At 35.4% G+C, this 9552-nt stretch overlaps 1 protein-coding gene across 1 annotated transcript in view; it reads right to left on the bottom strand.

Moving 5' to 3' along the window:
• Positions 1-4587, bottom strand: part of POU6F2 (POU class 6 homeobox 2) — a 400577-nt gene extending 395990 nt beyond the window's left edge. Inside the window, exon 1 of the mRNA XM_055085090.1 lies at positions 4530-4587. The gene's annotated coding sequence lies outside the window, so the exon portion shown is untranslated. The remainder of the gene's footprint in view (positions 1-4529) is intronic.
• Positions 4588-9552: the final 4965 nt, after the last annotated feature.

Here is a 9552-nt window from a genome sequence, read left to right as displayed (position 1 = left end):
CCAAACCCCTGCCCCCCCCCCCCCCCCCCGCCCCGCACCGACCTGGGCATCAATTTGGAAGGAGCCTCTGCTCTACCTGTAAAAGCACATCTCTTCTAACACACTTGGTCACTTGCATTCTGGGCTTTTTGACTTACTTTCGCATGATAAAAAGCTCCATTTTCAACTGTTAATGGCATAAGAGCCTTTTTCTTAATGCAGTTTTTGCTTCCAGGGTGGCCCTGGCAAGAAGCTTGGGCTTTCTAAGTCTCCACTTCAATCCTACCCCACCTCTCTATTATCCTCCATTCTGACCCGCAGTGCGTCAGGTCGCCGAGGTTCTGCACAATTCAGGGCAAATGCTTGGTTCCGCTCTACAACCTCTAACCGCGATGCCCAAGTCCTGTGGATTAGAACCACGTGGGGAAAACGGGGTGGAGGGGTTCCTTCCTCAAACCTGTCAAATCAGAATCTCAGAGGGCAGGGCTCAGAAATCCATGCTTGGAACAAGTTCCTCAGAAAATTCTTATGAGCACTAAAGCACGAGAACCCTTACCTTAAAGGTATATCCTGAAGAATAAGAAGGAAAGTGTTACCAAGTTTTCTCAACATTTCAGAAGAAAGCATGCCATAGCAATGCACAGATTCATAATAACTTTTAAGTAAGAGACTGCTTTATAACTTCCTCTTATTCTGTCCTCTGAGTCGCAAAACCTGGGGTCTTGAACTAAATATTTATTTCATATTCTCTATATTTCAGACTTTATCTTTCATCCTTTCAACATCATCATTCATTTTGACAGCCATACTATTTTTTAAGCTCTATTTTTTCATCCATATCTATCTTGAACTTTAGAAGTACGGAACTCATTGTAGAAATCTTTGAAAGTTATATATCTATGTGTGTGTATATGTATATATGTGTACACACACATATATACATGTAGTATGTCTATATACAATCTTTGTTACCTTTGTTAATGGTTACAGATCCACACTGCATATACAAGTTAGTATTCCGCTTTTCTTTTTGATGGTTACCATTTTTTAGCAATAAGGTATTTTTTTAGCAAAGCATTTTTTTAAATTGAAGTATAGTATATATACAATGTCATGTTAGTTTCAGGTGTACAGCACAGTAACTCAGTTATATATATATATACATACACACGTATATACACACACACACATATATATATACACACACACATATATATATATATTCTTTTTCAGATTCTTTTCCCTTACATGTTATTACAAAATAATGAGTATAGTTCCTTGCGCTTATACAGTAGGTCCTTGTTGGTAATCTATTTTATATGTAGCAGTGTGTATATGCTAGTCCCAACCTCCTAATTTATCCCTTCCCCCCAGTATCCTGCTTTTATAATTCACTTTTCATTTAATAAATATTTTTTAGAGACCTAACAAGTGCTACCAGCTACCACGTGGTACAACAGCTGAGCATGTATTTGCCATCACAGACATTATTATATTATATTGTAACCATGTTCTCCAAATGAATTAGTATCTAAAACTGAGATTTCAAACTGCTGAATAATATTTACTCTGATGCCATGGTTACTGAACTCTTTTCTAATTGTAGAACATTCCAGGCTGTGGTCTTTGAAATGGGCTACGTGCACACAAGGAGAAGTGCAAGGCAGTGCATTGAGGTACTGGAAGAAAGTATTCGAATTTCTATGTTTTTTTCAATTCTATTTTGTGTATGATTTTTAGCAGTATAATACCAAAAAAACAGTAAATAAATTTACACATATTAGGAGTACATGGTAAAAATTAGTTTCATTGATAAAGCTGGGTTATCACAAATCTCTGCAGTCCTTTAAGATGTGTCCAATTATTCACACAAAAATAAAATTTTGACAGTTTTAAACATATTCTCAGGAGTGAAATTACAAGTAAAAGAGGATGGACCATTGCCAAATTGCCTTCTAGGTCAGTTGGTGGAAAATTTATGCTCCCAGTGTCTGAGAGAGCTTCTCTTTCATATTATATTTAAATTTTTTGCTGGTTTATTAGACAGAAACTGGCATTTTATTAATGTTTTAATTTGCATCTCATTAGCAAAGCTAAAATTTTCAACTTTATTAGCTAATTAAGTTTCTTCTTTCATAAATTACTCACATCCTTTGCCTGTCTTTCTGTTGGGGATCCAAGTATTTTTCTAACTGAACTTTGTATAGATATATACAAATAGTAATAATTATTAAAAACAATGGCTGACACTTATTGTGTTGAGTGCTGGCTATGCTAGAAATAGACCAGACCTTCTTTCTAATCCTCTGAACAATCAAGAGTGTTAGTATGCCCATTTCATGGATTATGAAATTGAAAAGAATGAAGTTAAATAACGTAATTTGGCAGAGTCTTCCTGATTACAAATTGTAAGAGTTAGAATTTCTTTTTTTTTAGAATTTGTTATCCCTTTGATTTTTATTAATGTTGGTTAAAAAATATATTTAAAAAATTCTTATCCAGTCATATTTATCAACCCTTTCCTTTATGTCTTGTTCTATTGCTTTTATTATGAGAAATCATTCATTAAAAGGCATAAATAGCCTCCGGTTTTTTTCTATGATTTTATTTCTAATGTAATTCTAGAATGTATCTGGAATTTTTGTGGGTGTATGGCATTAACTGAAAATCTTACAGTTTCCCAAATAGTCAATTTTTAGAGCACAAGTAGTTGAATAACCTATTGACATATTATGCTTTTTTTTAATCAAAAACTAATTTCTAATGGAAACTCAGGTCTGTTTTTGTAGCATATATATGTGTGACCATACATAATGCAATATATACGTGTTAAGTGTATAAATGTTATATATAATATATATGTTGACTATTATAAATATAATTTATAGGTATAAATTATATTAACACATATTTATATAATTATACATGTATTTTATATTATGTAATATATATGATAGAGCAAAAATCCTTTTTATATTGTATTGCTCTTCTTAAAAAATTTCTTACATATTCTCTGCTGTTTTTTCCAGTGAACTTTAGAATCATTTTGTCTAATTTTAAAATTAAACAGATAAATGTCATCTTTATAACATTCTGTGTCACCATCAAGAAACTTGGTCCTTTTCTTCATTTATTTAAATTTTCTTGTACTGTTATCAGTGATGTGTGGTTATTTTTATATCTATTGCAGACATTTTTGCTTTAAAATTTCCAAATATTTTTTGGTTTGTTCCTATTGTAAATAAAATCAATTTCCCTTTCTAAGATCAAGTTATATATGGCTATTGCTCTTATTTAGAAAAACCATTGAGTTGTCAGTTAATTCTATTAGGACTGTACATATATATTCATATTTTTAAGAAATAAAAATAGATGTCTCCTCTTTTGTAATATTTATGGCTGTTTCATATCTTATAACACTATAAGAAAAATAGTGCATAACAATAGTGGTATGAGGCCTTGATGCTTCTAGTGTTTTTGTAGGATTTTGGTGTTGGTTTAAAGATCAGCTTTATCATGTAAGAAACTCACAAATCATTAAGGATGTTTTTTATCAGAAATGGCTGTTTTTTAGTATGGAGTTTCCTTTAAAACCTAAAAATAGAGTTACCATATGATCCAGCAATCCTACTCCTGGGCATATATCCAGAGAAGATGAAAACTCTAATTCAAAAAGATACATGGACCCCCAATGTTCATAGCTGCACTATTTACAATAGCCAAGACATGGAAGCAACTTAAATGTCCATCAACTGATGAATGGATAAAGAAGATGTGGTTCATATATATTGTTGTAATACAATGGGAGATTACTCAGCCATAAAAAAGAATGAAATAATGCCATTTGCAGCAACATGGATGGACCTGGAGATCATTATACTAAGTGAAGTAGGTCAGACAGAGAAAGACAAATATCATATGATATCGCTTATATGCGGAATCTAAAAAAAATAATACAAATGAATTATTTACAAAGTGGAAACAGACTCACAGACTTAGAGAACAAACTTCTGGTTACCGGGGGGAAGGGTGCACAGGAGGGATAGATAGGGAGGTTGGGATTGACATATACACACTACTATATTTAAAACAGATAACCAAAAGGACCTACTGCATAGCACAGGGAACTCTGCTCAATACTCATTTTGGTAATAACCAAAATAGAAAAAGAACTTGAAAAAAATAGATACATGTACGTGTATGTAACTGAATCACTTTGTTGTACACCCGAAACTAACACATTGTTAATCAACTATACTCCAATATAAAATAAAAATTTAAAACATTTTTTTTTTCCAATGACTTGAACCTGAATTTCCCATTTTACAAAAGACAACAAAGACACGAATCACGCAAATGGAATATACACTCACACACCAGAAGACAGAACTGTCACAAATCCTTCCAGAGAATAATCGATACGGAGTCCCAAACAGACATCTCCCCAACACAAACTCGATGTCAGACACACGTCAGAACCCATAAAAATTCCCAAATAGCATTTTGCACTCAAAACAGAAGTCTGCCCAGGTGCACACTGGTGAACTTACTCCGTCTTGGAGCTTGTCAGCTCGTCCAGATGCATGTTTCCGTTCCACCAAGGAAAAGTGTGCGTTGGTAGCCAGTGCCGAGCGGGGAAGAAACAGGGAGGATTCCCGAAACAAATGGTTTTGGCAGCTGCGAGGAACATCCCCCAAGATTCTCCTCTCGGGGCCACCCAGCCACAAACAGCTGACTCATCGCAGCCATCTTGGCGCGTTGCCGCGGCCGGTAGCTCTAATCCAGAAAACCCCACGCAGTCAGATCTCACGAGAACGCAGCCCCACGTTGGGCGCCAAAACACGGTTACTGAAAGTGGAGGTCGGGCTGCTCGCCGCTCAAAAGCTAATAAAGAGGCAAGGTTGGCGGAAAGTTTGCTTTATTTCCAAGGCCAGCAAGTGGGGGCACAAGAGGGCAGACCCTTGTCCAAAGACTGACTCCCCCCACTGACAATCAGTGGGCAGTAGCTTTTATAGATGGAGGGAGGGGGCTATATGCAGAAACAGCACAGTCATCTCTGACAATCTTCTTTAAATCGGTCATCGCTGGTCTGACCAGCGTCATCTCGATTAAGTACAGTCTTTAGTTCCAGGGTCTGTTTGTTCCCATTTCTTTGAGGCCCGTTCTTGGAATTGTGGCAGCTTATGTCACGGATATTTGGGTAATTCATACTTATCAAGATTTTGAAGTATATTTGAATAGAATTGTACATAATATGCTTTTATCATTTTTTGCTTCTGTAAATTTCTTTTTTGGTGTTGAGATTTTGGTGGTTTACAGTATTATATAAATTTCAGGTGTACAACATAATGATTCACAATTTTTAAAGAGTATACTCCATTTATAGCTATTATAAAATATTGGCTATATTCCCTGTGCTGTACAATATACCCTTATTTATTTATTTATTAGTCCCCTACCCCTATCTTGCCCCTCTCCCCTCCCCCTTCCCTCTCCACACTGGTAACCACTAATTTGTTTTCTCTATCTGTGAGTCTGCTTATTTTTTTGTTATATTCAGTAGTTTATTTTATTTTTAAAATTCTACATATAAGTAATAACACACAGTATTTGTTTTTCTCTCTATGTCTTATTTCACTAAGCATAATACCTTCCAAGTCCATCCATGTTGTTACAAATGGCAAAATTTCATTCTTTTTAATGGCTGTGTAGTGCACTATGGTATATAAATATATATATATATATATCTCACATCTTCTTTATCCATTCATCTGTTGATGGACATTTAGTTTGCTTCCACATCTTGGCAACTGTAAATAATGCTGCTGTGAACATTGGGGTACATGGATCTTTTTGAATTAGTGCTTTTGTTTTTGTTTTCTAATATAAACCCAGGAGTGGAATTTCTGAATCATATGGTAGTTCTAGTTTTAGTTTTTTGAGGAATATCCTTCACAGCCATTGTTAAGTTTCTTTACATTCATGTTGCTGTGTTTTTCCTATTTTATGTTGTTCTTTAGATTTATCAAATCTTTTTATTATTAGCTTTTTTCTTCAGAAAACTAATTCTTATATTTGTCAACTTTTTAAAAAATTATTTGATTTCTTCTTTTATCTTTAGTATATCTTTCTGCCCATGTGTCTATGTTACTTAATTTTCACACTTAGTTAATTCATGCATTCTTTTAAAAAATAATGAGAGAATTGAAGGTTATAAGTTTGATATATCCTATGAATCCTATTTATCCTTTATATTTTCATTAATTAATAAGTAGTTCATCATGTAATTTTGTTTTGTTTTCTGACCCAACAATTATTTTGGAGATGTTTTAAATATAGTGAAGGTTTAAAAAATTAGGTCTTTATTAATTTTTAATTTTCATATATTATGAAAGATAATGTGATTTGAGTCTTTTTGAGAGAATTTTTGTGTGTGGTCAAGTTTATGATTTTGATTCATCTCTCGTTTGTCTTTTAGTAATTTTTAAAAGAAGATTATGTGGTGGCATATTGTCTAAATCCTTGTTTATCTGATAACGTCTTTCTATTGCTTTCACACATTCAAGTTACCTTGACTGAGTACATTTCTTATATTGCTACTTTGAGCTCAGAACTCTATAGATGTTATTCAAATGTCTACTGGAATTTGTTTCTAAATGGGAATGTTTTGAGAGTAACCTGATTTTTGTTCCTTTGTAAATAACATTTTTGTTTTCCTGCCGCATGCTTATAAAATTCTTGTTTCTCTTTGCTATTTAAAAAAATGTCTAACATCTCTATGGTGGGTCTCTTCCAGTGATTTCCTTAGAACTGAGAAAATCCTCTCAATCTTAATTTCTCAGTTTTTTTTTTCTTTCACTCAGTTTCTGTTGTTTTCCTTAATTATGGCCTTGACCGTTGCTTTGCTTTAAATTTTTTTCATCTAGCTTTCAGGAAGTCTGAGATTGCTCTCCATTCTCTCTCCTTCATATCCACTGTATATCTCATCATTTTAAGCTCCTCTGGCTCTGTCTGTTCTGCAAGAGTTTTGCGAGTTTCTTCTCTACTCACTGATTTAATTTGCCAATGGAAAGCCTCCATTTCGATCCTCCAATGTTAAATTTTGATTTTGTCATTGAACTGCTTTCTCACACCTAGAGCTCACTCTGCATCTCACTCTGCTATCTTTCTCTTTTGCTCCTTTTTTTCTTATGCTTTTCTGATCCAATGACAGGAATCCAATGGATTTTATACACTTTTAACGGTGCTAATGAATTTTCTAAAACCTTCTGATTCTTACCGTAAATCACATTTAGAAGCTTGCTGTTACAGTATTCATAATAATCTGTCACTTTCCTTGATCTGTAGCATCTTCATATAGGTCCAGTACTGTTCTTTATTTTATTTTTCTTATTTATCTATACACCAAAAAGAAAGCTATCTAGGCTATTATTTACTAAGCTAAAAAGTGACTTTGGCCCCATTTTCAGAAGCCAACTTAAATGAATCACCAAATCTCTTTCTTAATCTACCTTGACCAGGAGTCAGCTTACATATATCTCCTGGTCTCAGTTGCAGATACTTATAATTTTCCCTTTGTCCCTGCTATGATTCTCTCCCTCCAGTGACCATTGCCACATTAAAGATTCTGTATCTATTAAAGTTTTATCTAGTATTGCTTTGTTGGAAACTGAAATTGAACCTTCTTCTACCCCCTCTGCCTGCCTTTCTGAAACTGAGGTTGTACATGAGAAAGTACAACCTCTAGTAGCAGTTCTCCTCAAGCTCTGCTTGTATCTTTGTGCTTGTGTGGGCAAAATTCCTATCTCAGGATGGACTGGGCAATTGCCTCTATCCTCCACTTTCTATGTCATTGCTTTTGGTAATAATAAAGTCTGACTGTACATAAAAGGTCAAGATGGGTGGTGGAAGTTCACAGTTTGATCTGTGTTCAAATTGCCTCAATATATGATACTCCATGAGAAAAGGGAGTCTTACAAGTTCTTTTATTCCATAGCTGTCAAAGTAGGATCTGCAAATCCCTGAGGATCCCTGAGACCCTTCAAGGGAGTCTGCAGGGTCAAAATTATTTTCATAGAAATGCTATATTATAATGTGAAGTATTTTTGCGGTAATACCTCAATATAAGTTGCCTTTTCACTGCGTTGACCTTAACACTCATGATGCCAAAGCATTGGTGGATAAAATTGCTAGTGTCTTGGTATAAATCATAACAATGGCACCAAACAACATTTGTATATCCATGAACTCACATTAAAATTTTTAAAGCAGAAGACAGTTTCACTTTAAAATTTCTTTGGGCTTCCCTGGTGGCACATTGGCTAAGAATCCACCTGCCAATGCAGGGGACACGGGTTCGATCCTGGCCCATGAAGATCCCACATGTCGCAGAGCAAGTAAGCCTGTGCACCACAACTACTGAAGCCCACACGCCTAGAGCCCATGCTCCGCAACAAGAGAAGCCACCACAATGAGAAGCCCACGCACCAGAACAAAGAGTAGCCCCTGCTTGCCACAGCTAGAGAAAGCCCACATGCAGCAATGAAGACCCAACAAAACCAAAAATAAATAAAATTTTTTTTAAAGTCCTTGATGGAGTGGCAAAAATTATCAATTTTATTAAACTGCAATCCTTGAGTACATTTTAAAAATATTCTTGAGGGCTTCCCTGGTGGCGCAGTGGTTGAGAGTCCGCCTGCCGTTGCAGGGGACACGGGTTCGTGCGCTGGTCCGGGAAGATCCCACATGCCGCGAAGCGGCTGGGCCCCTGAGCCACGGCCGCTGAGCCTGCGCGTCCGGAGCCTGCGCTCCGCAATGGGAGAGGCCCCAACACTGAGAGGCCCGCATACCGGAAAATAAATAAATAAATAAATAAATAAATAAAAATAAAAATATTCTTGTGATGAACTGGGAAGTACACACAAAGCACCTTGACTACATATCAAAATATCATGATTGTTTTGAGAAAAAGCATTTGTGTGATTGTGTAAGTGGCATACTTGAAAAACCAGCGAAAGACAAACTGATTTTTTTGGCAGGCAGACATTTTGGGGGAAATGAATGAAATGAGCCTGTCACTTCAAAGAAAATAAGTGTATTTGTTGCCGATGATAAAATTCAAGCTCTGAAGAGAAAATTCGAATTTTGGAAAACTTGTATCTGCCACCACGAGTTTGAGAACTTCCCAACACTTAAAGACTTTTCTGCTGAAATAAGTGGTGATGTTAACAAATACTAAATTTTTACTATTGTGTAATAAAATGTGTCAACATTTGGAGGATTTGCATAACAGTGAATTTTCCAAACGACCAAAGAACGATGTGGCAAAATTATGCTTTGGTAAAAAATCAAAGTGCAAGGCCGATCCACGGATTTTAGTTTAAGTGAGTACAAAAAAAAATGTTAATATGCTCTTTGGTTCTACATTGCAATGAAATGTTATGAAACTGCCACCTGTCAGAGTGGTATAATGTCAAAGAATAACCACAACTATCCTAAAAGGCAATTAAAATACTCCCTCCTATCACATATCTGCAGGACAGTCGATTTCTTCGTATACTTCAACCAAAGGAA

Source organism: Physeter macrocephalus, chromosome 5 (genome assembly GCF_002837175.3).
Source record: "Physeter macrocephalus isolate SW-GA chromosome 5, ASM283717v5, whole genome shotgun sequence".
In the NCBI taxonomy this organism is placed as follows: domain Eukaryota; kingdom Metazoa; phylum Chordata; class Mammalia; order Artiodactyla; family Physeteridae; genus Physeter; species Physeter macrocephalus.
This window is presented reverse-complemented; position numbering and strand designations above follow the sequence as displayed.